Raw genomic sequence first — 23,546 nt, forward strand, 5'->3', positions numbered from 1 at the left:
ATCATCTGTGGTCTCAGCTATTGGGTGTGGAAGGAAGTGTGCTGTGTTCCCACTCTGTAAATATATTTCTTGGCTAATATAGAACTGTTCTAGTTAGAGGAGTGTCACTTTATTTGTAATTTCTTGAGTACTTCTCAGGCTCCAAATTCCTAAGAATTGAGATAGCTGAGCAAAAAGACCCAAACCAACCAAACAAAAAACCCTCAAAAACATAAATGACCATTGTAAAGAGGGGAGATACTTCCCCCACCCCCTGCCCTCCCTGAAACAGAACAGACTGAAATTTAAAAAGTTTCAGGTTATCTAAGAAATACAGCAGGGCTAGCTAAGCATGCAGATGGATCAGAAACTCAATAATCTTCCCATTATGAATACGAATAGGTTAAGACAAAACTTCTGTCAGGCTACCTTGCAGCTCTTAGGTTCTTTGATCATCTTGGGTGAGTAAAATGGTTAATACAGAAATGACCTGGATTTACCCTGCTGTAGGGTACAAATATGAACTAGATAATATCCAGAGATACTTGCTTGCCCTTTGATTCACTGAGTGGCGTAAAATAAACATGGTTCAGGAGAACTTCTCCCTCTTCCATTTGTATTTTTATGAAGACAAAGAATTATCATCAGTCAGTTTAAGAATAAACCCATTATTAAATGTGTAATGTGAAAGGAAAAACAGTTCATTTGAAAAGCAATGGATACGTTTTGATTAATTGTTAAGCATTATGTAAAAAAATGTTTTGAAATTGCTTCTTGTGCAGTAGTTTAGCTGTGGAATGAGCAACTCAAGCAACTGATGTATTGGCAGACATGTACCCTAGTAAATGAGTTCTAAATTATTCACTCTGATAACTAGCAGCTATCACATATATTGCTATTTATCCCTTTTCCCTTGTATAAAGCTGTGGATGGTCTGTCATTATCAACTCTTCTTGGAAGTAACTGTTGCTTTTTGGTGATGTGGAGAAGTTGGTTTTTAATTTTGTGCTTTATTCGAGGAATTTGTACTTCCTTAACTGTGACCGAGAACATTCTCTTTTTTAAAACAGGTCACTTGCAAAAGGGAAACTACATTTAAAGTGGTACCCTTTTCCTTTTCTATAGATCTTTTTTTCTTCTAGTTTTCCCCCCACAAGCTATGGTTTACTCTAGAAGAAATGAGGTCTTGTCCAGCAGCGGGATACTCAAACCTGATGAAATCGCAGGAGACATTTTCATTTTAGTGACGGAGAGGAACAAATAGATGTGTCTTCCTTGATCCCAGCTTTCCAATTACAGTGAGAAAGAGGCAGACACTAGAGACTGGGTCTGTTAGAGCCAGCTTGCTTGCCAAAGGAGGTAAAAACAGATAGTTCAATGCTGAGAATGGTGTCATTTTCTTTCCCCCGCTCCAGTGTGGTAGTTTTGTTGTTGGTTTTGGTTTTTTTTGCTTCCCTCCACCCTTCTCCTGTTCCTCTTCCCTTGGAAATGGGCTGGAAGTTGATAAAAGTACTACTTGCGCATGGATCCCTAGCTACGACAAGGCAATGCTGATAAAGGTTACTTCTGTACTTCCATTGGAGATGTGCAAGGGTCAGGTGCCTCTCTGTAAGATGAGCAGCAGCTGATTGTCAGGGAGCATCAATATTGTCTTGCCTAAAATATACAGCAGACTCCAGATAGCCAAGTATATTGGTTTTACTCTCTGTTTCGAATGTGTGGAGGTGATTGTTCAAATGCAGTGGCCTAAAGTTATTAATCCATTGAAATTATTATCTTCAAATATCTTGATCTTTGAAGTACTCTTGACAGATAAGAAACGTGGTATTCCTTATCTAATAATCAGAATGCCTCTGGGGTACATCTGGAATAGTTGTGTAATATAATTTTTCAATTTAAATAAATTTTAAAAATGTCACTAAACTCAGTATTTTTAGAAGTCTGAAAATAGTAATTGTATCATTTTGGATCTTTGCAGGATAGTATAAATAGTGTACTGCTTTTGAGATGAAGTTATAAATGAACATCAGAGGTTTTAATACATGATATATTTGATATCAGTTAAGTGAATCAGATAAGAGATGCTTGTGACTATGTCTGCTTGCTGAGAATAAACCAGCTGGTATTTATTTGGGAAGAATTAAGAAAACACCCTCTTGTTAATGATCCATTGCATGTTCTGACATCTGGTAAACGAATATGTTGTCGTCTTTATGGTGAAAATCACCACAAATCTTTAAAGATCTTGAGAGCCATTCAACTTCTTTATGCTTTCTAAAATACAGTAATTATGGTAACAATTGCTCTTATTAGGAACATTATTGAATGATGGTAACCCAAGGCCAGTCTCAGTAGAATCTGTTAGTAGAGACAATAACAACTGCCAATTCCAGAAGTAGTTTCACTCTTAAGCAAACAGGTGGCTGTGGTTAGTAGAGTTTCTTTTCTGTAGTGCGTGTGGTAGGATACAGTAGAGTCAATTTTAATGGAATCCTGTAATTTAAACTTTTTTATTGATCCCTTCACTGAAGAACTGAGCATCTGGAGCCATCTTGACTTGGTTGTATTTGTTTTAGTGAGACTTCTTACGGTGAGAGTTATTTTTTACTTTTGAAACTGTGTATGTGCGTCCTTGAATGTGTATCAAAGATGATGTCAAGCTCCTTTTGAACCTTCCTGAGGATACAATTCCAAACATAGCTTGGATTTCCTCAGAGCCCTGCCAGTTTCCCTTGCCTGTTCTGCAGGTGGTCAGAATTTAGAAAGTAGTATTCAGCTCTTATTGGTATTTCATAGAATTAGTAAAAATAGTATTTTTTCTGACTTCTAAAGATGTGAGATTCAGGGTGATGACCAGATGACACAAGATTAAAAAAAAAAAAATCTAAGTTCCTTAATATACAATTCATTATATTTGTGATGGGAAGCCACTTAAGATTATTTCTTTGTTTAATACACCCAAACTATTAAATTGAAACTTGTTAAAGTGAAAGAATCATTAAAAGCGAAATGAAGGCTCTGAAATAGATGGGGCAAAATTTATTCCTTCACTGAAATGAGTGAGTTCAGGCAATAACATTTGGAGATGGAATCTCTAAGACCCATTTCAACTGTCAGGATCTTCTTGTTAGATCCTTCAGTTTAGTTTGGTGTCAATTTTCTTTTTTAGTGGACTTACGAGGCAGTAGATGGGGATGTAATGCTGGTGATTTAGAGACGGGTGGATGCAAAGCCTATTTTTGAAAAGGCCAGGCATCTCTCTCTCCTTCTTTCTCTATTTGCACAATAACTGTCTTTCAGATGCTTGTCACCTTTTAAAGTTTGTATGACTTGTTGCAAAGGTTGTCACAGTGTTTTATTTTCCATCGTAACTATTGTCTGTGTAAAGCATTTCTTCCAATAGTCTCTCTGAAGATGACCTTTCCTTAGCTTAAGTTCATGCCCTTTGTTGTTGTATTTCACACAAGCTCCTACAGCCTTATAAACCGTCCCTTTTGTTCTTTTACAAAATTCTTGTGTAACTTGGCAAGATCTGCTCTTTTTCCAAAGGCTAGATCTCATTCCTCTAAGTTTTTTTTTTTTTTTAATTCATTATTATTATCCCAGATCTTCCAGTGCCTCCATGACTGAATGACATCTTTATAGCTTTATTTTTGCATACTTCTCATAAAGCAGTGATTGGAAATGTGAGCATCGTTCCACGTGTGCTCTGAGTCTCATATATATACAATAGATTATGTTCCTCTGATTTACAGCATGTTCATACATGAAACCATTCAAAATTGTATAAGTAAGTAGCATTTGTTGCATTTGAATGCATGGTAGTATAGGTTTAAATTTTCAGTGGTTTTTTTCATGGTAGCTTTTACTCAAAATATGTATCTGTATAATTGGCAACTAAAGAAATGACCCCATTTATGGGCATAATCTGCACCAGAAGCAGCCAGTTACATACTGAAAGCAATCTAGCTTTTTTTATCAACTGAATTGCTGTACAAGTTCATTTACCTGCTTTAAAAGTACCTGCACAGAATGGTAATTTGTCAAGGTAAATCTGTGTGAATATTCTCTCAACTTTGCAGTAATTGGTTTAAGCTATTTTTGCTTCTGTAGGAATGAATTTACCATAGGAAAAGAACAAAAAATTCATCAAATTCTTTGTTAGAACTGTTGCGAAACATCTTCTTACAATCTTAAACTGTCTTTTATATTTGAGGGCCCAGTTAGCTCTTGCGATAAGGAGTCTCTCCTAAAATAATACATTCATAGGAACTAGATGTACAGTGTCTCTTGTTCCTTTATGGTTAATACTTTCTGTAATATCAGAATTGTTTATTAAAGCACTGGGAAGTACTTTTCTCTCTTGAGTCTCTTGGATATCTTTTAATAAAAATATTTTTTTTCCTTATTTTTTCCAAAGCTAAGCTGCCTGCAGTCTTGAGAAGGTTGTGTCCTGTAATATAAGCTAAAACTGATCTGATTCTGATAAAGTATATAGTTGATGTAGGACGTAAGTCATCTGACACTGGTTATTTGAACAGTTAACTGAGTAATTGTCTTCATAGTACTGTTACCACTTACCCACAGTTTGTTAGCTGTAGTGTATCTTCTGTGCTTTACTTTATTGCTCCTCTTATGTGCCTCAGAATTCTATTTGTATCTATATCACTTCATTTTTTATCTTCTGGAATCAACTCAAATGATAAAATTTTCTTGGTTTTGATTGTGCCTTGCTGCAGGGCTCATTGCAAACATCTGTTGATTTCTTTTGCCTTCCTGAATGGGAAGGGACCAATTTAATAATTACTACATAAAATTCAGTTTTACACTGCACAGTATGATAGAAAACAGGCTTTCTAAGGGAACTATCCTAAAGGTTGATTAGATAATAATATTTTCTTTAGAATTTTGTCATTTTAAAAATTAACTGTATGGAAGGATTATGAACTGTATTATAAATGGTTTTGAAGCTTTCATAGTACATTATTGTTAATGTCTGACACATGCTGGTTTTGTCTTTATTAAATACTGTAGGATATTATCAGAAGGATTATTCTTGTGGTGCAACATAAGTTATAATTCTTCATTGCTTTTTTAGCAAGCAATGCTTCTGTTTTAAAATGTTATTTCTTCTTTTTGGTTATAGAGAAGTACTTGTGCTATTTCTCATGTCCCATCAATAGCCGGTTCTGTGCATCAGCATTCCTTGCTATTGTACTGTCACTACTTCTTTTCTGAGTTTTTTTATTATTATTATTTAATCCTGGTAATAATCCTTTCCTCTTTTTATCTCAAGCCTAGTTCTGAAAAAACATAAATCCACAGAAAATGATCCACCTTGGCGTTGAGAAAACATCAAGTCAATGGCATGGATACTGAGAATGCGGAGGTACCGTTAGTAAAATGGCTTCAGCATTGAATCACGTTGTTAGTTCATAGTTATTTGGTGCTGGATTTTACTTAGATAGTTTGAGCAAGCACTGTCTGTCTAACTTTGGCCTTGAAGAAAGTACTTTATTTCAGTGTCCGTTGCTTGACGCTATCTTCATATTTGAGCTCTGTGCCGTCCATGAATGGGAAGTTGAACGTACTATTTAATTACACAGATATATCCAAAAGGGAGGTGGTAATGTGGGTGGGTTGTGTTTTTTGTTTTTTTTAATGCAACAGTAGATCCCATGTCATTGTCATTTATTAATTCTGCAAAGTAAAGGGCCATCACCAAGGTGTTCTATGGTAAAAAAGCAGGAGCATGTAGGAGTTAGTAATGACTTCTTTACAGGAGGATACCGTAATATAAACAAATGGCTAAGGAAAGAATGTCCACGTTAAATAATACAGATTTAAGGATTATTTCTGAAGATGAGGAAGAAAAATCCTTACTCTAAAGGATTATTTACACATGCACGTATGTATACATGCACATGAAACTGAAAGTTAATTCTTAGATCTTGCTTCATCTGTGGCATGCATTTGGGCTGCTAGGTACAATAAAATCCAGTGCAGGTTCTGCTGTCTAGGGATGAATAAGACATTCTTGTCGTCAGGGTCTAAAGAGGGAGAAACCAAGCCATACTGGAGCCTTGATTTATAGCAGGGTGAAAATAAAGCCTCATATGAAAAGTCTCCCTAAGATTCTGTTGTTTGTTTTCCAGCATATAATAATCTTCACTGACTTTGACTAAAGCTTCTTGGTTTTGCCATGTGAAAACAGAAGTGCTTTCAAACTATGATAATACTAAGAAAATTTGACTTTCTAAGTCTCAGACCATACTTACCTCAAATCTGATATCCTTAGCACGGGTCATTTTTCTGCGTTTGCTCACAAATAGCTGGCAGTACCTTTCTGAGCAGAGCAGGCTGTGAATACAAAATATTAATAAACCAGAAACATGTAGTTTCAAGACAAGCAGTTTTAAAAAATTGCATTATGTATACTTAATGCCTAACTGACCTTTTCTGCTGTTTCTTAAATCTCTTAAAAATTCATCTAATTTCAAAGGCAGAGTATTAGCCCATTTGTATGTAAATTGCTTTTAATTCATGCATTGATTTGAAAGACTAATCCAAAAGATCCTTTGCCACAGGTGACCTTTTTGACACTGTACTTCTGGGAAGACTGTAAAGTGGTTTCTTACGACCTCGCATCCACCTGTAGCATAACGTATGCCTACTTCAGTCTGTATAAATCAGGCATAAGAGAGTGGTTTTCAACCAATATTGAATTATTAACACTATAATGGTCTTGGTTACAGTTATAGTTAAAATAGGTCCTCTTTAAACCAATGATTATTTTCTGTTGGCATTCTAGCTTGTTTTAGATGTTAAATGCAATTAAGGTGTTCACTGATTATGCCCCTTCAATAACAAATAATAGTGTAATCTAGCTCTTAAATGACAGTCTCCAAAGACTGTAAATTTCAAAAAACATTCAACATTATTTGCCAGAATTTCATGTCACCACAAGAGCTGCTAGAACAAATATGTTAAAGCTGACCTCTACTGTTTCCTATAGTAAAGGTGAAATGCATCTCTTTGCAGAAAAGAGTATACAAAATTGGGATTATTAGGGACTATATGTCTTCATCCATTCACACTCCGGAAAGTGACTCTTGATCTACATCTGCTGCAGTGTACATTTCACTGCAGACAGTGAAGGCTCACCTGGCTTGATGGGCAGTCTATTATTTACTATTTTCTCACTGTGGCAGGTTATTATCAGGAGGCTCTATAATAATTCTGCTGAATTACTGTGCTTGTTTACTGCTAATATATAATGTGGAAGAAAATAAATGCTATTTTTGTTTCTGATTTCTCTTTTCAAATAAATTTTTTTTTCTGTCAATTAAAGATGCAGAAGAAAAATGGTACAAAGATCTAACATAAAAGATTTTGGCCTATTTGCGTAGTCACCAATAAGACAACAAATGATCTGATGTTCTGAAGATGTATTTTAGTTCAGTTACGATGAAATTTTTGGACTAAGGAAAGACAAAACCTGCTTTTATAAATCCGTTAGGCAATGAAGTATAGCAGACAGTGCATTTCTATATTATTATTGTTATACAATAGGTGAAGATTATTTTGTGGTGCATGCTTCATATGAGAAGGCATAAAATACTTTACACTGAGTTATAATAAAGGAATAATGCTTTGCCATGTTACATACAGTAATGGAAAAATGCAGTAACCAAAACAAAAAAATGTGGAGACAGTGAGCTCCAAATTGGCCTGTGTCTGTAATTAAGACATACTTTTTCAGTCAAATCAGGATAAATAAATGTTAGTGCTCCTTGTGGGAGGACAGGCCTGTCTGCTCTCTGTTGACTAAGGAGATATTTTTCAGAAGAATGAGAACAAGATGGCATCTGAAGTGGTGTTTTATCATTTGCTGTTAACAAACACACAAAAAAACCCTCAAACCCACCTACCCACCATTGTTTGCAGACTAATATAAATGGCTTAAGAAGACATGATAAATACACGACAGAAATAGGTGCTAGAAACAAGAACATTTCCTGACAGACATTCTTAATAATTGAACTATCTACTTACCTGCTGTTTTAGCCATAAGTTGTTAATTATATCCTAACTTGGCTTGTGGAGATTTCCTACCATTAATAAACTATACATCACTACTGGGCATAGTTTTTTTCCTTCTGAAATATCGATCAAACATTTAGTTACCACGATTAAATAGTGTTATCTCACCTTGTAAGTATCAAAAGGGGTTTTATTTAATGTAAGTAAACATGCAGAAACACTGGAAGAACTAGGCAAAAAGAGAATATTGGTGTTTTAAGGAAACTTGGAAAGTTTGGTAGAGTTGAACAGATGTATGCTGAAAATGTTTTTAATAAAAACAAACCAAAACAACTACCCCAAAACCCCATAGATGATGGGAGGACATCCTAATGGTCTCGCCTTTGTATTGAAGGCCTGAATGGCTGTAGCTTTGAAAATCACATGCACAAGGGAACGGGACAAAGATATACATTAGTATCCTTGTCTGTTTGCTTATGCATGTGGTTACCCTTATTATTTGCTATGGTAATACAGTTGTCTGCTTAAAAATTAGAGATAATTAGGTAATTAAAGGAATAGATGTAGGGAATGCTGCCGAAAATTAGCTGCTCATTACAACAGATGTGATGGTGTATGTGGCTGAGCCAAGACCAAGAACTAAGCTGTCTAATGAGAGACTGGTAATTCTGGAAATTTTTCTGGGTTTGAAATGGTAGTGTTGGATTTAAATACCAAACCCAGAAGGTAGTGTCCATGTAGAGGTTACTTTGTTTTGCTGTTATCGTACTGTTGTATGATGAAGAGTAGGACATTGTTTACTGTTACAGAATTTGTCAGCTTTTGAGTGGGTTGAAAGGAAATGAATATTTCATTTTGTCTTACACTGTTGTAAATACAGACATAAATTTATGGATGTGTTTATGTATATGGGCTTATTACCTAGAGAACAAAATGCAACGATAGTAGTATTAAACAATAGCAGTATTAATAAATATTCATAAGATGGGAAAACATTTTTGATTAGTGCTAATATTTAAATATTCTCATATCTATTTCCTCTGGCTGGATAAGTGTATTGTTAATGAGCTATTTTTCATCATCTTTTGGAGCGTACATGAGAAGGATGGAGAAGGAAAAGCACAGAAAGACACCAACTTTTGAGTATTTTCTGAATTACTGAAAAATGTGTTGCACTATGAAGAGTGATGAGTGATAATACTCTTATAGCATTACTGCATTTTATTACAGCTATGAATCTGTCCCAGTGACGACAGCATTTCTGAAAGCTGTGTCCATTATCCTCCTCCCAGCTCTGGACTGGGGTTCTGTTTAGCAGATATGAAAACATGTTGGATTTTGGTATTGGGTAGCAGTGCAGACAAAAGAAGACCTGAATTTTCAGCTATTTTAAATAAAAAGGATTCAGCTTCATGTCTTTATGTGTGCAAAGATTTGTAAGGTCTAACCGTTGTGCATACAAATAGTTGTCTTATATTTAATATGTGCTAAGTATATAAAATTAAGAACTTCAATTTTTTCTGTAACTACTACATTGGTATTTCTGTTTAAGTATAAAGAGGTGTTCCAGTATAAAGTGGGAAGTGGTGCTGCGCTAAATATTAAATTAAATACCACTTTGAATAGATGTGAAAAATTACCTGGGGCTTCCAGTATCCATGATCTGAAAACCTTACATCCCTACTTGACTGTTGCCGAACGGCTCTCTTCACCACAGAATACAACAAACAAGTCTCTCAACAGTGCTACTTTCAAGTAAAGCCTCTGTTGCAGCAGGTAGCATTTAATGGGTTGGGACTTGTGACTTCATCGAAGTCAATTCCTGAGAGGTGGATTTATGTACAAACCTGGGGGGATCAGGGTGATTGATAATGATATATTCACAGGGTAACTGTCAGGAGGAACAGGACTGCAATACCAGGGATATAAATGAAGATCTTGGCTCAGCAACATAATACTTCACAGACTGACAGCAAAAATAAGACGACAGAAAAGATTTATATTGATCAAAAGAAATACTAGCCTTGGGCTAAAGGAACAAAGGGATTAACAAAAAGTGATGCAACTGGCAATCAATGACTAAATTCTGACATGATTCAGTGGACACACCTTGGAAACGTGTGAATTCATGTGTCAAGGAGAGGGGTTGATGGCTGTATTAGTGCTGAAGTATTCTTCAACTGGATGTAAACATAAAAGAAAAAAAGGGTACATAAAGGGGCACGTGAGATTATGTGCTGAGCTCCTTTCAAGTTTTTCTTAGACTGTTGTGATGATACCCACAATGTCACAAGTTGAAGAAGGGCTGCCTTAACTTCTGAGTGCCATGGAGACAGCTTTCTTCAGTGACTGTGCTGCGTGCACGTGGGATGGCATGACTTACAGCCCACCAGACAGACAACTGGATTTGCCTTCATAAAAGATGTTCCAGTTCACCAGGTTTAATGTGCTGTGTTAGTGTGCTTATGTTTTGTGAGAGTTACACGTGTTACAAGGAGAATTGGGGCCTTTGCTGTAAAGACAGGTAGATGTCCATTATCCCTACTATAATTTCCATGGCTGGAGTTGCACCTTATTACAATAGTGATATGCTAATAAAGCAGGAAATGTATTTTTCCTCTTGCAGGAAAGGGGTGATCAGATCCTGTTGCATCAGCTAGGTGTTTAGTGGTACAGTGTCTTGGCGTACAAGTCAGCTGTTCAGTGACAGGTTCACTGCTCTTTCTGGTCATCTAGTAAGTGAAGTAGTACTCTGTGCTCCCTGTAGGCGTCTGAAATGAAGGGCTCAAGACTCTGTAAAGCATTCTGTCTGACTTCTGCTATGTCTCGGAAGAGCAACAGCAGCATAGTAAGTGTATCAAAGATAAGGTTTAGCTGAATTCAGGCAAGTGAGCTGAAGCTGAACAGCCCTTTTAGGGTTGTTGGATAACCAAACCTGAACTGTGTCAGGGAGGAGCACATCAATATGGGGATGAGGAGAAGATGGAGTGTGTTTGAAGAAGTTATATCCTAACTTGGCTTGTGGAGATTTCCTACCATTAATAAACTATACATCGCTACTGGGTATAGTTTTGTGTGTTTGAAGTAGTCTTTCCTTGCTCAAAGGATACTCTGAAGAGGTCTCAGTATGTATAAATCAGCAAATCCATGCAAAGTGCATTTGTCTCTGAGCTTCTATTACCCTGGAATTTCTGTCCCGTTTCAGTAGATTTTTAGGATATTATGGCTGCTACAGAGAGCAGCATAGATCTTCGCCTGGAATATTCAAAGAAGAAAAGAAACTATATCTGCAAGAATTTAGTGGGTTCTACGCACTGAACTCCTCCATTTTCTACATCAGTTTCAATAGCAATAAATGGATGAAACCATGTCAGTATTGCCTGAAGAGATCTCCTCTAGCAGAGGGGAAGTCTCTTGTGATATTCACATCTTCAGTATCAGTGTTGTTTGCATGGCAGGCAAATAGCAGTAAGAGGTGGGAATGTGGAATGGAGCTGGCCATAGCTTCTTGGGGTGTTGTCTTCTGTGAAAGTACATTTTCCAGTTCTATACCAAGAAATGTTTTTCTGAGGTGAAAGTTGGTCTGATGATTGTAGTTAGATCTTAAGGCTTTCAGAACATAGTCCAAAACCATATCAACAATCTTTGACTATGAAAATTTTGTTGAGAGAACTGTTTCATGCTTTTGGTACTAGAGCAGTTGCACTGTCTTTTGATGAAGTTCAATTCGGAGACTCTTATTGTTCTTCAGAAACTTTCTTTTCATGACAAGTGGATCTGATTTTCAAGATGTTTAATTTTTTTGCCTCTTGATGTAGTAGATAATCCAGATACCATGCAATATTGGGAGAACATTTTTAGCCTTCTGCAAATAGCATTTCCTTGTGTGAATTCCGCAGAGCAAATTGTTTTGCTTGTCCAATTTGTCTTGTGTAATATGTAGTTAAACTAAAGTTTAAGGGTTGTATGTTCTTCCCATCTGCAGCCTATTTTATAGTTCAGATATAGTAGCTAGTTTTGGGCTAATTCTGAGTATATGTAGAGCTTTAATCATGAGACAGATCTTTGTGTGATTCTTAGGTTCAGTTTAGTTTTCCTTTGTGGAAGTGAAGCAAAATGGAATATTTACTTGTTTATAGCTCTAGTTAATTATTTTAATCTTTATGTTGTGCTGTAGTATCTTTTAATAATTCTTGTAGGGTGCGCTGGTTTCGCAGAAGAAAACACGTCAGACTGGTCTAATGCAAATAGCTTGATAATATTTCCATCTTATCACAAAAATGTTTAATGTTGCTGGGCTGTACCATTCTGCATTATCTGTGGTTAATGGAATCAATGTCTGATCAATGGAGAAGGACCAATTTGGTAGAAAAAGACATTTTGAACAGAAGTACTCGAGTTCATTGCGGATGTGGGGAAAGTAAACCAAATAGATATAAACTATAAAAATGGAGTTGAGTGTCCTTTTTGTTTGAGCTATCTTTTTTTTCCTCATAAGAAATATTTTATTTGTTTCTATGCTTTAGTATGTTAAAGGGTTAACAGTAAGAAAGCCAATTTGGCTCATATGTTTTTTTAGGTAAGATTTATTTTTTTCAATATTTATTCTTTTGAAAATCAATTTTTCTAGAGATGTCAGAAAATCTGTAAAAGGTAAACTGGTTAAAAGGAAAATGCCTTAAGTATAGATCAAATCCTGTAGTTCTTCATGACTAACTCAAATCATGAAAGTCCCTTTGCAATCACAAACTGCTATAGATAGTCTGTCTCATGTTGTTAAGTTTCAGTACATCTTAATTTAAATTTTTTAAAACCACGTTGCTAATGAAATAACATTAGTTGTAAAAATACTTTTAAAATAACAGATGTTTAATTTTTTTTCCTATTCCATTTCTTGAAGTTTGGAAACTGAAATAATTGACATTGACTTGCATTTAAGGAGAGGTTACGTGGGACAGCGGAGCTGTTCTAACAACTTCATGCTAGTGGCAGGGGTCCTGTGACTCTGCTCTCCCCACTCTGGGGTGCATCGAACCCATCCCTGAACTGACTCAACTTGTAACATAACACAAAGTGTGCGATATGCTGGGTTTTGAGTGCGCTTTCCAAAGGGCATGCGTGGTGCCAGAGCTGAGCAGCAGGAGCATGTCTGGAAGGACAGGGGACATGGAAGAGGAGTTCCAGGATTCCTCTTTTAGAGGCAAACTCTGAGCTTGCGCAGCCGTCATTTATCTTCACTCTTTAGATGTTCATGTAGTGGTGGAGTGCAGTCGCATTTGTGCTAGAAGTGCTGAAAGGCAAAGGACTTCATATATTAAATGTTAATTTCTAGATTTTTAAAATATGGAAGACTGTTGCTCAATGTTTCAAAAAGCTGATGTGATTGTATGTAAGCTGTGGGTCAATTTCATTTTACGCTATCCCTTTCAGAAGAAACATCTCATTTTGTTGCTAAAATTAATTATTTTTTCCTGCTATTTAAGCTGTTGCTAAGCAAATTAAATCATGTAATTTGATTTTTTTAAAAAATCATTTTTGCAATGAAGGCAATCTAAGTGAATGGATAGTTTGAGGGGAAAGGGCTTGCTAAACTCCTCTATCAGTGTTAGCTTGTATTCATTTCATCCTTCTCAATATCACAATGAAACTACTTCATTGTGTAATTTCCATGCATCTCCTTTGGCTTCCCCCCACCCCCAATTCTAATACCTACTTGCTATTGTGTTACAAAAGAATCAAGGAACAAGTGCATTTGCATGAAGGACATTTTAAATTCTAATGTCAGGTGTCGTTAGTCATTTTTGTTATTATACCTATAAAGCTCAATTTCTGCATACAGGAAAGACTGTGGGGTAGGAATCCATTTTCGAAATAACTCTTTCGGATTAGCCTTTCACTTTCTGTGACTTGCCAAATGCAAATTAAAAAGAATACAGAATCAAAATAGTTCACATATATTTGAATTTTCAGCATCTGTTTTCCATAACATTTGTTTAGAGAATTTGTGTTGTCATAAACATTTCCCACAATTTATATTCCTTCTATTTTTACAATCCTTTTTCCTTCAAACTTTTTTTAGTTTTCTGGTTGTATATTTTTCTTTGAAAATTACCTTAAAAGCCTTTTTCCCCTCTTAAATTGTAAACCAGATGTAAATATATCTGCTTATTTGAATTAGTTCTCAGTTTTTTTTCCCTGAAGGCAGCAATGTATTTGTTCTCAAATGAAATCAGACATTACTTAGTTAATCTCTAAAAGGAGCTGCATGCATGAAATAATTTATTATCATTACTCTGTTATTAATAATAACAACAAAGCCACAGAGGTCAGTTTGTCAATGACATGAATGGTTATAGATTCTGATGGTTTTAGTGATGTAAAAGCTAATTAAACACAACTTTGCTGTTCTTAAGAAAAGTGCAGGGTGATCTTAAATGCATTTGTTGTTGGCTGGAGCCAAGTGCTGTGCACTCCTCCCTCATCCTGCTGGTAAAGGTTAACCTGACTTATCGTTCAGTTTTTTATCTGCCTGGTTATCTGCTGGTGGCTGTGTGAAAGAATGGATTGCAATTTCCATGTTAGCTGAATAATGCTGATGCAGTGTGATGTTCTGAGTGAGGAGCAAGTTTCAGCACAACATTTGGTCGTCACCTTGGAGCATTATTCCTGTCATGTATTGAACCTTGCTGTTTGTCTCTTGTGTTGGAACTGAGGGTGGATGTGTACTGAGGATGTCTGCAGAGCCGCTGACTCTTGTCCAAGTAGAGAAGTTGATACCTTGCAGCTTGCCTATATTCGGGGGTGGGAAAGAGAGAGAGAGAGAGAAACTTGCTTTTTAAAAAAAGGTTATGTATGTTAGATAAACCATGTCTTGAAGAATAAATGGTTGCATTTACATTTAAATTTAAAAACAAAAATCCAACAGGAAAAAAAAAGAATGTTGGAAGTCTTCAGCCTAGCTTAGTAAGCAGGAAATTTAGTAAGTGGTTTTGAGTTAAATATTTGCATAGTGTAAGCTATCAAATGGAAAGTAATGTATTGAGCATTAATTGACCTTAATTGCTTGTGAAAAATCCTAATACACTCTTTTCAAGCTATATTAACAATTGAGAGCTGACTACAAGTTTACTAAACATAGGAGGCAAAAGATAAGTGATTTTATAGGTAAGCAATGACATTCTATTTTGGCAATTTAAAGGAAAAAAGTGTATATAATGCTCTGCAGTGCTTCACTGTGGAGTGGATTAGCATCTTTGTGTAGCGGACAATCATTAATTGTGTAGTAAAGATGACAACATTAGGCATTACTCTTTATCTACAGCTGATATTAGCTTTGCATATTGGGTACATAAGTACATCAAGAAGGACTTGATACACTTAGCTGCCGTTTTGTATTCTATTGTAAGTAAAGGCATGTTATGCCTAGTGCACTTTGTGTTACCAAGGATAAGAAATAGTGTAGAACTATAAATACATATGCTTTTTGCACTTTTCACCTTTCACAAATGTTATTTTGTGTAAAATTGGTTGAAGTTATATGGATGTAATATGAATGCATAGCTGTGACTTTGTGTATTTAGGAATCCAGTTTCAGACCTCAACATTTTAACTACTAATTTGAGAGGAATAAGTGAGAAGGGTATAATTTTAACATGAATATGCTGTAAATAAATTTGGAGTTCATTTCATTTGCTTACTCGTTAACAGAAGAAACCAATATCCTATAGAAATAGCAGAGCTTTGCTTCAATCTGTGGACTGGTACGCTTTATGGAGATACTGCAACCTGGTTATTCCAGTTTGCCAAAAAATATGGAAAGCTGCATTTTCCTTTTGTGTATTTCTACTGCTTGAGGAATTTCTCACTTCAGAGTCACAAAGAATTAAATTCACAATTCCCATCCCCTTACAGACATTTATTTTTATAATATCCCTCTATTGAGTTTCCTCTCAGAGAATTTCTTAATCTCCTTAAAAATGGCTGCTTGCAGATCCTGTTCTGTGGAAAAATCAGTTAAAATGTTTAGTGTGTTAACTAATGATAACTTATTCTAATATCACACTGTTTTACTTTATTAAGAGAGGCCTTGGCTGCATTGTGATTCTGTGAAGGTCAGGACTTTGGCTTAGAAGGATCAAAGAACTTGTTGTTCTCTTCAAATGTTGAACAAGGATAAACCCAGTAGATCATGCTGATACTTGACATTTTTCTTCCTGAGCTAGAGGACTCTTATCGGAAAACACATCTGCCTTCATACAGTCTGAAGCATAGGAAGACTCTTTTCATATTGATTATGTTTTTTTTTTCTTCCTTGTTACTGATTGCGGAATTTGTTTCTTGAGGAAGAGAAAATCATAAACTTTCCCCTTTATTTACTGTCTGAACATCTAGGCTTCTCACAATTTCCCCTTCCACAAGATTCTTCAGAGCAGTTTTGGAAATCTGAGGCTAATCACTTTGGTAGTGTTCTTGCAGTAAGCATGATGTAAATAATGGTACATGTAGAAGCTTTATTGACTTAAAAGTAACAAAAAAAATTAAAAAGGAAAATTCAACATTATACTCACTTTGAAAATACAACTTTTTTCTTATTTATTTCAATGGCCTTTGGTTGATTTATTCTGACGTCAGTGAACTTTGGATCAAACAAAAAATTATTTCCCTTCCATCTCTTCTTTCCTCCTGTCTAAAAAGTGTTTCTTTTCCCATCGCTGATGATCTTTATTTGGTTTTATATACATTCTACCCTATTTGAGCAAAGTCCAGAGCATCTTATAGTGCGGCTTACGGAAATTTTATCAGCATCAGGATAATATTAAGAGGAGGAATCAAGCAATTACTGTCGTTCAAGGTAAGATCAGCATATCTGACTAGATGTTATATTACTATGTGTAGCAAAATTTCAAAGTTAATTTAGACTATGTGAAGTAAAGTCATCCTTTTTCAAATGCATGAGAAGAGATGATTAAATTCCAGATTCCAGTGTAAATTAGCTTCTAAACATAGAGGTTTGCAGCTTGAATTGAATCAAAGAGTGTTTCAGAGGTTCAGTGTGTTAACTATTTGCTGATGGCTTTGCTCGATTCATTTCTGGAAATGATATCTCACTGGGGTTGTCCAATTCACAGTATATAATGGATTAATGGTTTGGAACTTTATCTATAATTCTTTGGCTTTATGTTTAAACAGTTCATAAACTCTTGATATCCTTTTTTCCCCTCTTGAATTCATTAAGAAAATACCATAAAGGAAAGCTAGCCCTTTCTTTTCTTCATATTTTATTATTTAGAAAAATGAATGATTATATCAATATTCTAAACCACTATAATATAATAATTTAAGGACTTCAGGGAAAGAAGAAAACAGAAGTCAGACTTCTGTTGAGTCCTTTCTGTTAAGAAGAGCTAAAATTCATCAAATGCCTGATAGATAGGGTGGTTACACTTTTAAGGCTTAGAAAGCTAATATGCCTTTCCTTTGCAGCCCTTGCAGACTGTGGAATACTGTTACCGTGGGTATGGCAGCTGCTTGAATACAATACAGGGCAACCACTGTTATTATTCTTTGATTTCTTTCATTAACTCATCTAGTACCAACCCTAATTCTAAAACGTGTTCTACCAAAACTGTGTTTTCAGTATTTTGAGCTGAACGCAGCGAGGTCTGCCTGTGTTTCCTGCCATCAGCTGTTGTCTTGAAATTTATAAGAGTGATAACCTATCATTGTATTCTGTGGTTGGTTGACCCTGGCTGGAAATGTCTTTTTTTTGTTGCTGTTGTTGTTCCAAAATAATCTTATGGGCTCAGATCACCTTTAAAGAATTGCAAAATGCTCTGACATCAGAAGTTCCCTAACAATGATCATTTGTGGTGGGTTGACCCTGGTTGGACACCAGCTGCCCTCCAAAGCTGCTCTGTCACTGCCCTCATCAGCTGGGCATGGGAAAGAAAATATAATGAAAAGCTCGTGGGTCAAGATAAAGGCAGGGAGAGATCACTCACCAGTTACCATCACTGGCAAAACAGACTCAACTTGGCGAAAATGAATTTAATTCATTACCAATCAAATCAGAGTAGGGTAATGAGAAAATAAAAACTAAATCAGAAATCACCTTCCCCCCACTCCTCCCTTCATCCCAGGCTCAACTTCGCTCCCAATTTCTCTACCTCCTCCTCCCCCAGCAGCGCAGGGGGACAGGGAATGGGGGTTGCGGTCAGTCCATCACACCTTGTCTCTGCCGCTCCTTCCTCCTCAGGGGGAGGACTCCTCACAATCCTCCCCTGCTCCAGCATGGGCCTCTCTCTCCATGGGGCCACAGGTCCTGCCAGGAGCCTGCTCCGGTGTGGGCTTCCCACGGGGTCGCAGTCTCCTTTGGGCACATCCACCTGCTCTGGTGTGGGGTCCTCCATGGGCTGTAGGTGAATATCTGCTCCACTGTTAACCTCCATGGGCTGCAGGGGGACAGCCTGCCTCACCATGCTCTTCACCACGGGCTACCAAAACCCTTCTACCAAAACCTTGCCATGCAAACCCCATACATATTCACACAGAATTCTGCTTACTTTCTAGTGCAGTGGTTTCCCGCTTTGTGCCCTTGCTTTTGTTAGTCCTTACTTTGTTGTCATATTGAACATTTCTGTTTTAATTCAGTTGGCTTAGATTATGAAATACCTTCCTTCATGAGAGCAGTGGCACATCCAGGACAGCATTCTGTCTGGTAGCAGTAATTTGAGATGCTGTTTAGGGAGAGCACCTGGTCTCTATCCGTAGTCCATCCTTCTTGTCCTCTTAGCATCTGCGGTGGTCATCTTTGATCTTTCCCTAGCAGCTTGAGTTCTGGTCCTTTAAATAATTAAAGCAATTTCTAATATTTTAAAAATCATCTTTGGAAATTCAGAGACTTTCACTCTTGCCAGTTCTTTGTTTGGTGCTATGTCTTCTCAATGGCAACATCCAACTTTTCTGCTGATTATTCCTCTGTGAACTTGGTTTTATCTGTCTGTGCTCTCTGCTTGTTTCCAGGGTGCTTCCTGCTCTTTCAGTTAATAAATAATGCAGTGGCATTAAAGTGTGGCCACCAAACTAAAGCTAAATGAATGCTTCTTTTGATGGTGATAAGTGAGAGGGAATGGGTGAACACTGAAATAGGAAAAAATGGCAGGAAGAAATGTTCAATTTAATTTTTACTTTCCCTTTGGGTACACTAAGGTAACAACTTGTTAAGCATTGCATGCTTAATCTGCATTCCTGTGGAAAGGTTTACTTTGTTGGTAGATGATATTTACTAGCTCATGAGTCTTAATGTACATTTTGAAATGTTTTTGACACTTGCAATTTTCATGTTCTTTTCATTACTGTTCCTTACCCCTTTAAAAGCCGAAAAAAGGAGCTGGGGGGGGGGGGGGGGGAAGGCAAAGGGAGCTGACTTTGTCCAATATACACATAGTTTCAAACATCAGTAAGTTGGAGATAAGCCCCATGTCTGTGGAAACAACTCTTAAAATAATCAGTTCTTGGTGTGTAAGTACATCTGATTCAAGCCAAGGAGGCAAAGGGCAGGCTGTGGTTTCTCAATATTCCAGAAACATCAGCTCTTTCAAGACAACGGGTTTTGGTTTGGTAAGACCAAGTATGAACTATTCAGTGGTTTCTCTGATCTTAGTTTTCAATTCTGGAATTTATACTTTGGCAAAGAACCCATTTTATTAAGAAATTGAGGAAAAAAACTAAGCTGTGTATGCTTTTCTTGGTTCCAAATTAATAGTAATATATTTATCCAAATTCTCTGTTCAGAGATATCTGCATTTCACCATGTAATTTTTACTGTTTACTCAAAAGCAGTATAGCTTCTGTTTTGTTTTTCCTCTTAAAATTCAAACTGCTGGGAAGCAATGTGAATAATTGATACCTTTTATTACTCATTGTTCATTGCTCTTGCATAAAGAAAAAAATTATCTTTTATAGTTTACTCTCCTGTGTACTAAACTGGCTGTAGGCATGCAAAAATTAGCAGCTATAGAGACTATCGTTTCTGAATAGGTTTTTCATTTTCTGACTATCTTGATGGACCTGCATTTTTAATTAACAAGTCAACAAGCAGTAGTGTGGTAGTAGTAGAGCTTAGGTGAAACATATCAGCCAAACCCATAATTTATGTAAAGCCATTTTAATGACTGGAATTACTCTAGAGATTAATCTGTATTGATTTAAAATGAAAGTGCTAGGAAAAACACTTGCTATTCCACTTCCCTTGGAAGATACAGCTGTTTTCCTTCTGAAATGTTTGAGCAGTTAGGATTTAGATGTTAAACCTCTACGCTGGGACCTAGTCAATATTTGAGGTTTAAATCCAGCACAGATTTGGTGTCAGATGAAGTATAAAATAGGACATTGCAATTCCTCTTTTGGAATGTATTAGCACTAGTTCTGGTTCCAGATAAGTTCCTCTAAAAAGAACAAGGAATTAATTTCACAGGCCAGCTTGAGACATTCTCTCTGACAGGTACTAGGAGCTGTTCAGTGAAGGTTTTGCAGACTGCTGTCACAGTATTTCTAATACATTTTAACTTTGGCAGAAAGATACCCTAATGCTAGTAGGCTTTGTATTTTCACGTAAATAATAGGATAAACGTGCAGCTGTGTAGCCTTGGAAGTAGGATAAGGAACAGGGTGTCATATGTAAATTCTGCCTCCAGCTTTGTCACTGTTAAGACTTTTGCCATGTTATTTATCCTTTTGTGTCTTGTTCAGTAAAAAAGGAATAATGATGCCAGCTTAATATTGTAAAGTGTTTTCAAGATGAGAAAAAATTTATAGTGTGGTGGCATCACTTTTCTAAATGTGTTACTGGTAAACTTCAATTTGGAAAACAACTTTGATCTTTCGGGAGGGAACATTCTCAAACCTGTATCCTGCATGCAAGACTTGAGGAATGACTGTGCTTTGGGAGATTTAACGAGACCTATTTAAAAAGTGCTGCTACTACAAGAGCAGAGGGTCGCCTCCCACCATATCACAGTGAATTAGCGACTGGTCCGGTTTTTTGTAATGCTTTTCAATTTTTAGTTATAGGTTAAAGATTTTTGAGAAGCAAATCTTTATTTGGAGTTACTCAAGTTGGAAAATCTTGGTTTAATTTATCATGCAGGGTTTTAGATTGTTTAAGGAGAAAATAAAGGAATTGGAAATGTAGCTAAAGGTAGCCGTTAGTGGTTACTCCCTTGCTTGCTTCTGTCTCTGCCATTCTGTTTCCTTCTTATGCAGTGATACAAGCTTTTGCTTTTAATGTCAAGCGGTATATTTTGGAAATGGGGGTTGTCCTCTCATTTCACGTAGGTTTTCATAGTTCAGAGAAATGCTTTACCCATGAAGTGAAGAGAATGGGTCAATGACACTTATCCACAACAACAGTTAGTTCCGATTTAACAGGAACATCTGAATATTTATGGTTAGATACAATGGAGAAAATATTGAAATGCTTCATCAGTGCTTTTCTAGATCCTGATGTAGATCAGGGCTGTGACAGTTGAGGACTGTGATTTGAGGTAAGGTAGCAAAATTCTGTGTGCATCTGAGGTCTTTGAGCCATTCAAGTACTTTTTCAGTGACTTGACTTTCCCCCCATACACATTGTTTATACTTGTAGAGGAGTGTGAAATAGAAGCATAAAATATAAAAACATTTAAAATCTGTCATTTGGTAAGGTGAGTACACCTAGCAGTAACATACTTTTGTAAAATATTATCCCAAACATTAACTGAAAACAGAAAAAAAGAAAAGGCAGAACCACAACAAAATGACACCTTTGGTTGTAGCAGCAAGGGAGTTTGACACAGTACTTTAGTGGTTGCTGAAGTGGTATAAATGGAATCCAAGTAAGTGTATTGATGCAGTGATTTAAAAAAAAATTTTTTTTAATGACTGGAATTCATGTGGTGGTATTTTGTGTAAGTTATCCTTTGAGCAACCTTTTCTGTTTTATACTTCATTCTGCCAGTCTCAGTATTGTAACTTGTTTTTCAAACAAGGCCTTCTCATATACCACGTATATGGGGCCATGGACATCTCCAGAGCTGTCCCTCCTAATTTGTGCTGTTCTTTTTTGTTGTGAAAAAGAAATTGTGGCCAATTACCAAGCTTCTGCAAGCTTGAGTGTTTCACTGTATTTGTACTTGTGTTCAATGCCTGAAGGCAAACTTTATTAGAATCAATTGAAAGAATAGAAAGCAGGAACTCAGGAATGAGTTGTTTTGCAGTACGGTTTGGGCTTGTTTTTTTCCCACTTTTTGACTTTGTGGAATAATAAATTAAAACCTAGATACTCAACTCTGATGCATTGGAAGTAGAAGGCATGTGCACAGAAAGGAGAATGAACAAACTTAATATAGCATAAGCAAAATGTTATCCTCATCACACAATGAACTTTTTATGTCCTAGACTTTACCAGTTCATTCTTGTCATGGGAACACAATGCTCTTATCAGCGCAACATTCCCTGGCCTTCTTTCCAGAACTTCTTGAGTTCATTATTCTTTGTTAAGATACTTAGAAGCTGAATTGAGCAATGCCATTTCATTACAAAATGTAATGATTGGAAAGAGGGCAAATGGTTGTAATCCTGAATCTTGTTTATCAGTTAATTCTTTATTATAGTATAGCAGCAATTGCATATGCAAAGTGGAATACTAATTACATTCTGCATTTCTGTATAACAGTGTGTAGTAGTTTTATCAATGCTATTTAGCTGCATAATGCACACAGCCCAACTATGGTACAGCAATAAAAATAATCTGTTTAATTTGCTATTAATGAATCTACAAAATTGAATTATCTTAGTATTTTCAGAACAAGTGGTTAATTACAAACATAATTTGCATATTACTCTACGTTGCTGCTGTATTTATTTGTTGACATTGCTTATAATTCTCTTGTGGAGTGAGGCATGCCAGGAGGCTAGTGTCAAACTCTCTAGATTTTGGCCCAGATATTTCCCTTCTTCAGGATCCTGCACGAAGCTGTAGATTGGGGAAGGTGTTCTGGAATTTTGAATGGGTTTGGGTTTTTTTTTTAATGGATAAGTAGGGAGAAGAAGGTGGAAGAAACGTTATGGGAGGTTCCTTTTTCTTGTGCACTAGAAGCATTGTTCCATTCCCTTTCTAGCTATAAAACTGATCAGGTCTGAAATAAGGTGATTTATTAAAACTCATTTCTCTTGTGCATCTTCTAAGAAGAATTTTGCTGTCTGTTGAGGGTTAACCCCAGCTGGCAAGTGTGCCCCACACAACTGCCCACTCACTCCCCACCGGTGGGAGGGGGAAGAGAGTCAGGAGAGTAGAAGTGAGAAAACTCGTGGGTTGAGGTAAAGACAGTATAATAAGTAAAGCAAAAGCTGCATGCCCAAGCAAAGCAAAACAAGGAATTAATTCACTCCTTCCCATGGGCAGGCAGGTGTTCAGCCATCTCCAGGAAAGCAGGGCTCCACCACATGCAATAGTTACTGGGAAAGACAAACTCCATCGCTCTGAA

At 36.5% G+C, this 23,546-nt stretch overlaps 1 protein-coding gene across 12 annotated transcripts in view; it reads left to right on the top strand.

Annotated features, from left to right (window-relative positions):
* Window positions 1–23,546, top strand: part of FHIT (fragile histidine triad diadenosine triphosphatase) — a 627,817-nt gene that overhangs the window by 125,536 nt on the left and 478,735 nt on the right. Inside the window, exon 1 of one of the 12 annotated variants that reach the window (XM_064453600.1) lies at window positions 5,307–5,368. The exons of the other annotated variants lie outside the window; for them this stretch is intronic. The gene's annotated coding sequence lies outside the window, so the exon portion shown is untranslated. Of the gene's footprint in view, window positions 1–5,306; window positions 5,369–23,546 lie in introns of those variants that run through there. 12 annotated transcript variants of the gene reach the window in all.

The sequence above is a fragment of the Phalacrocorax carbo genome, chromosome 6 (assembly GCF_963921805.1).
Source record: "Phalacrocorax carbo chromosome 6, bPhaCar2.1, whole genome shotgun sequence".
Lineage (NCBI taxonomy): Eukaryota > Metazoa > Chordata > Aves > Suliformes > Phalacrocoracidae > Phalacrocorax > Phalacrocorax carbo.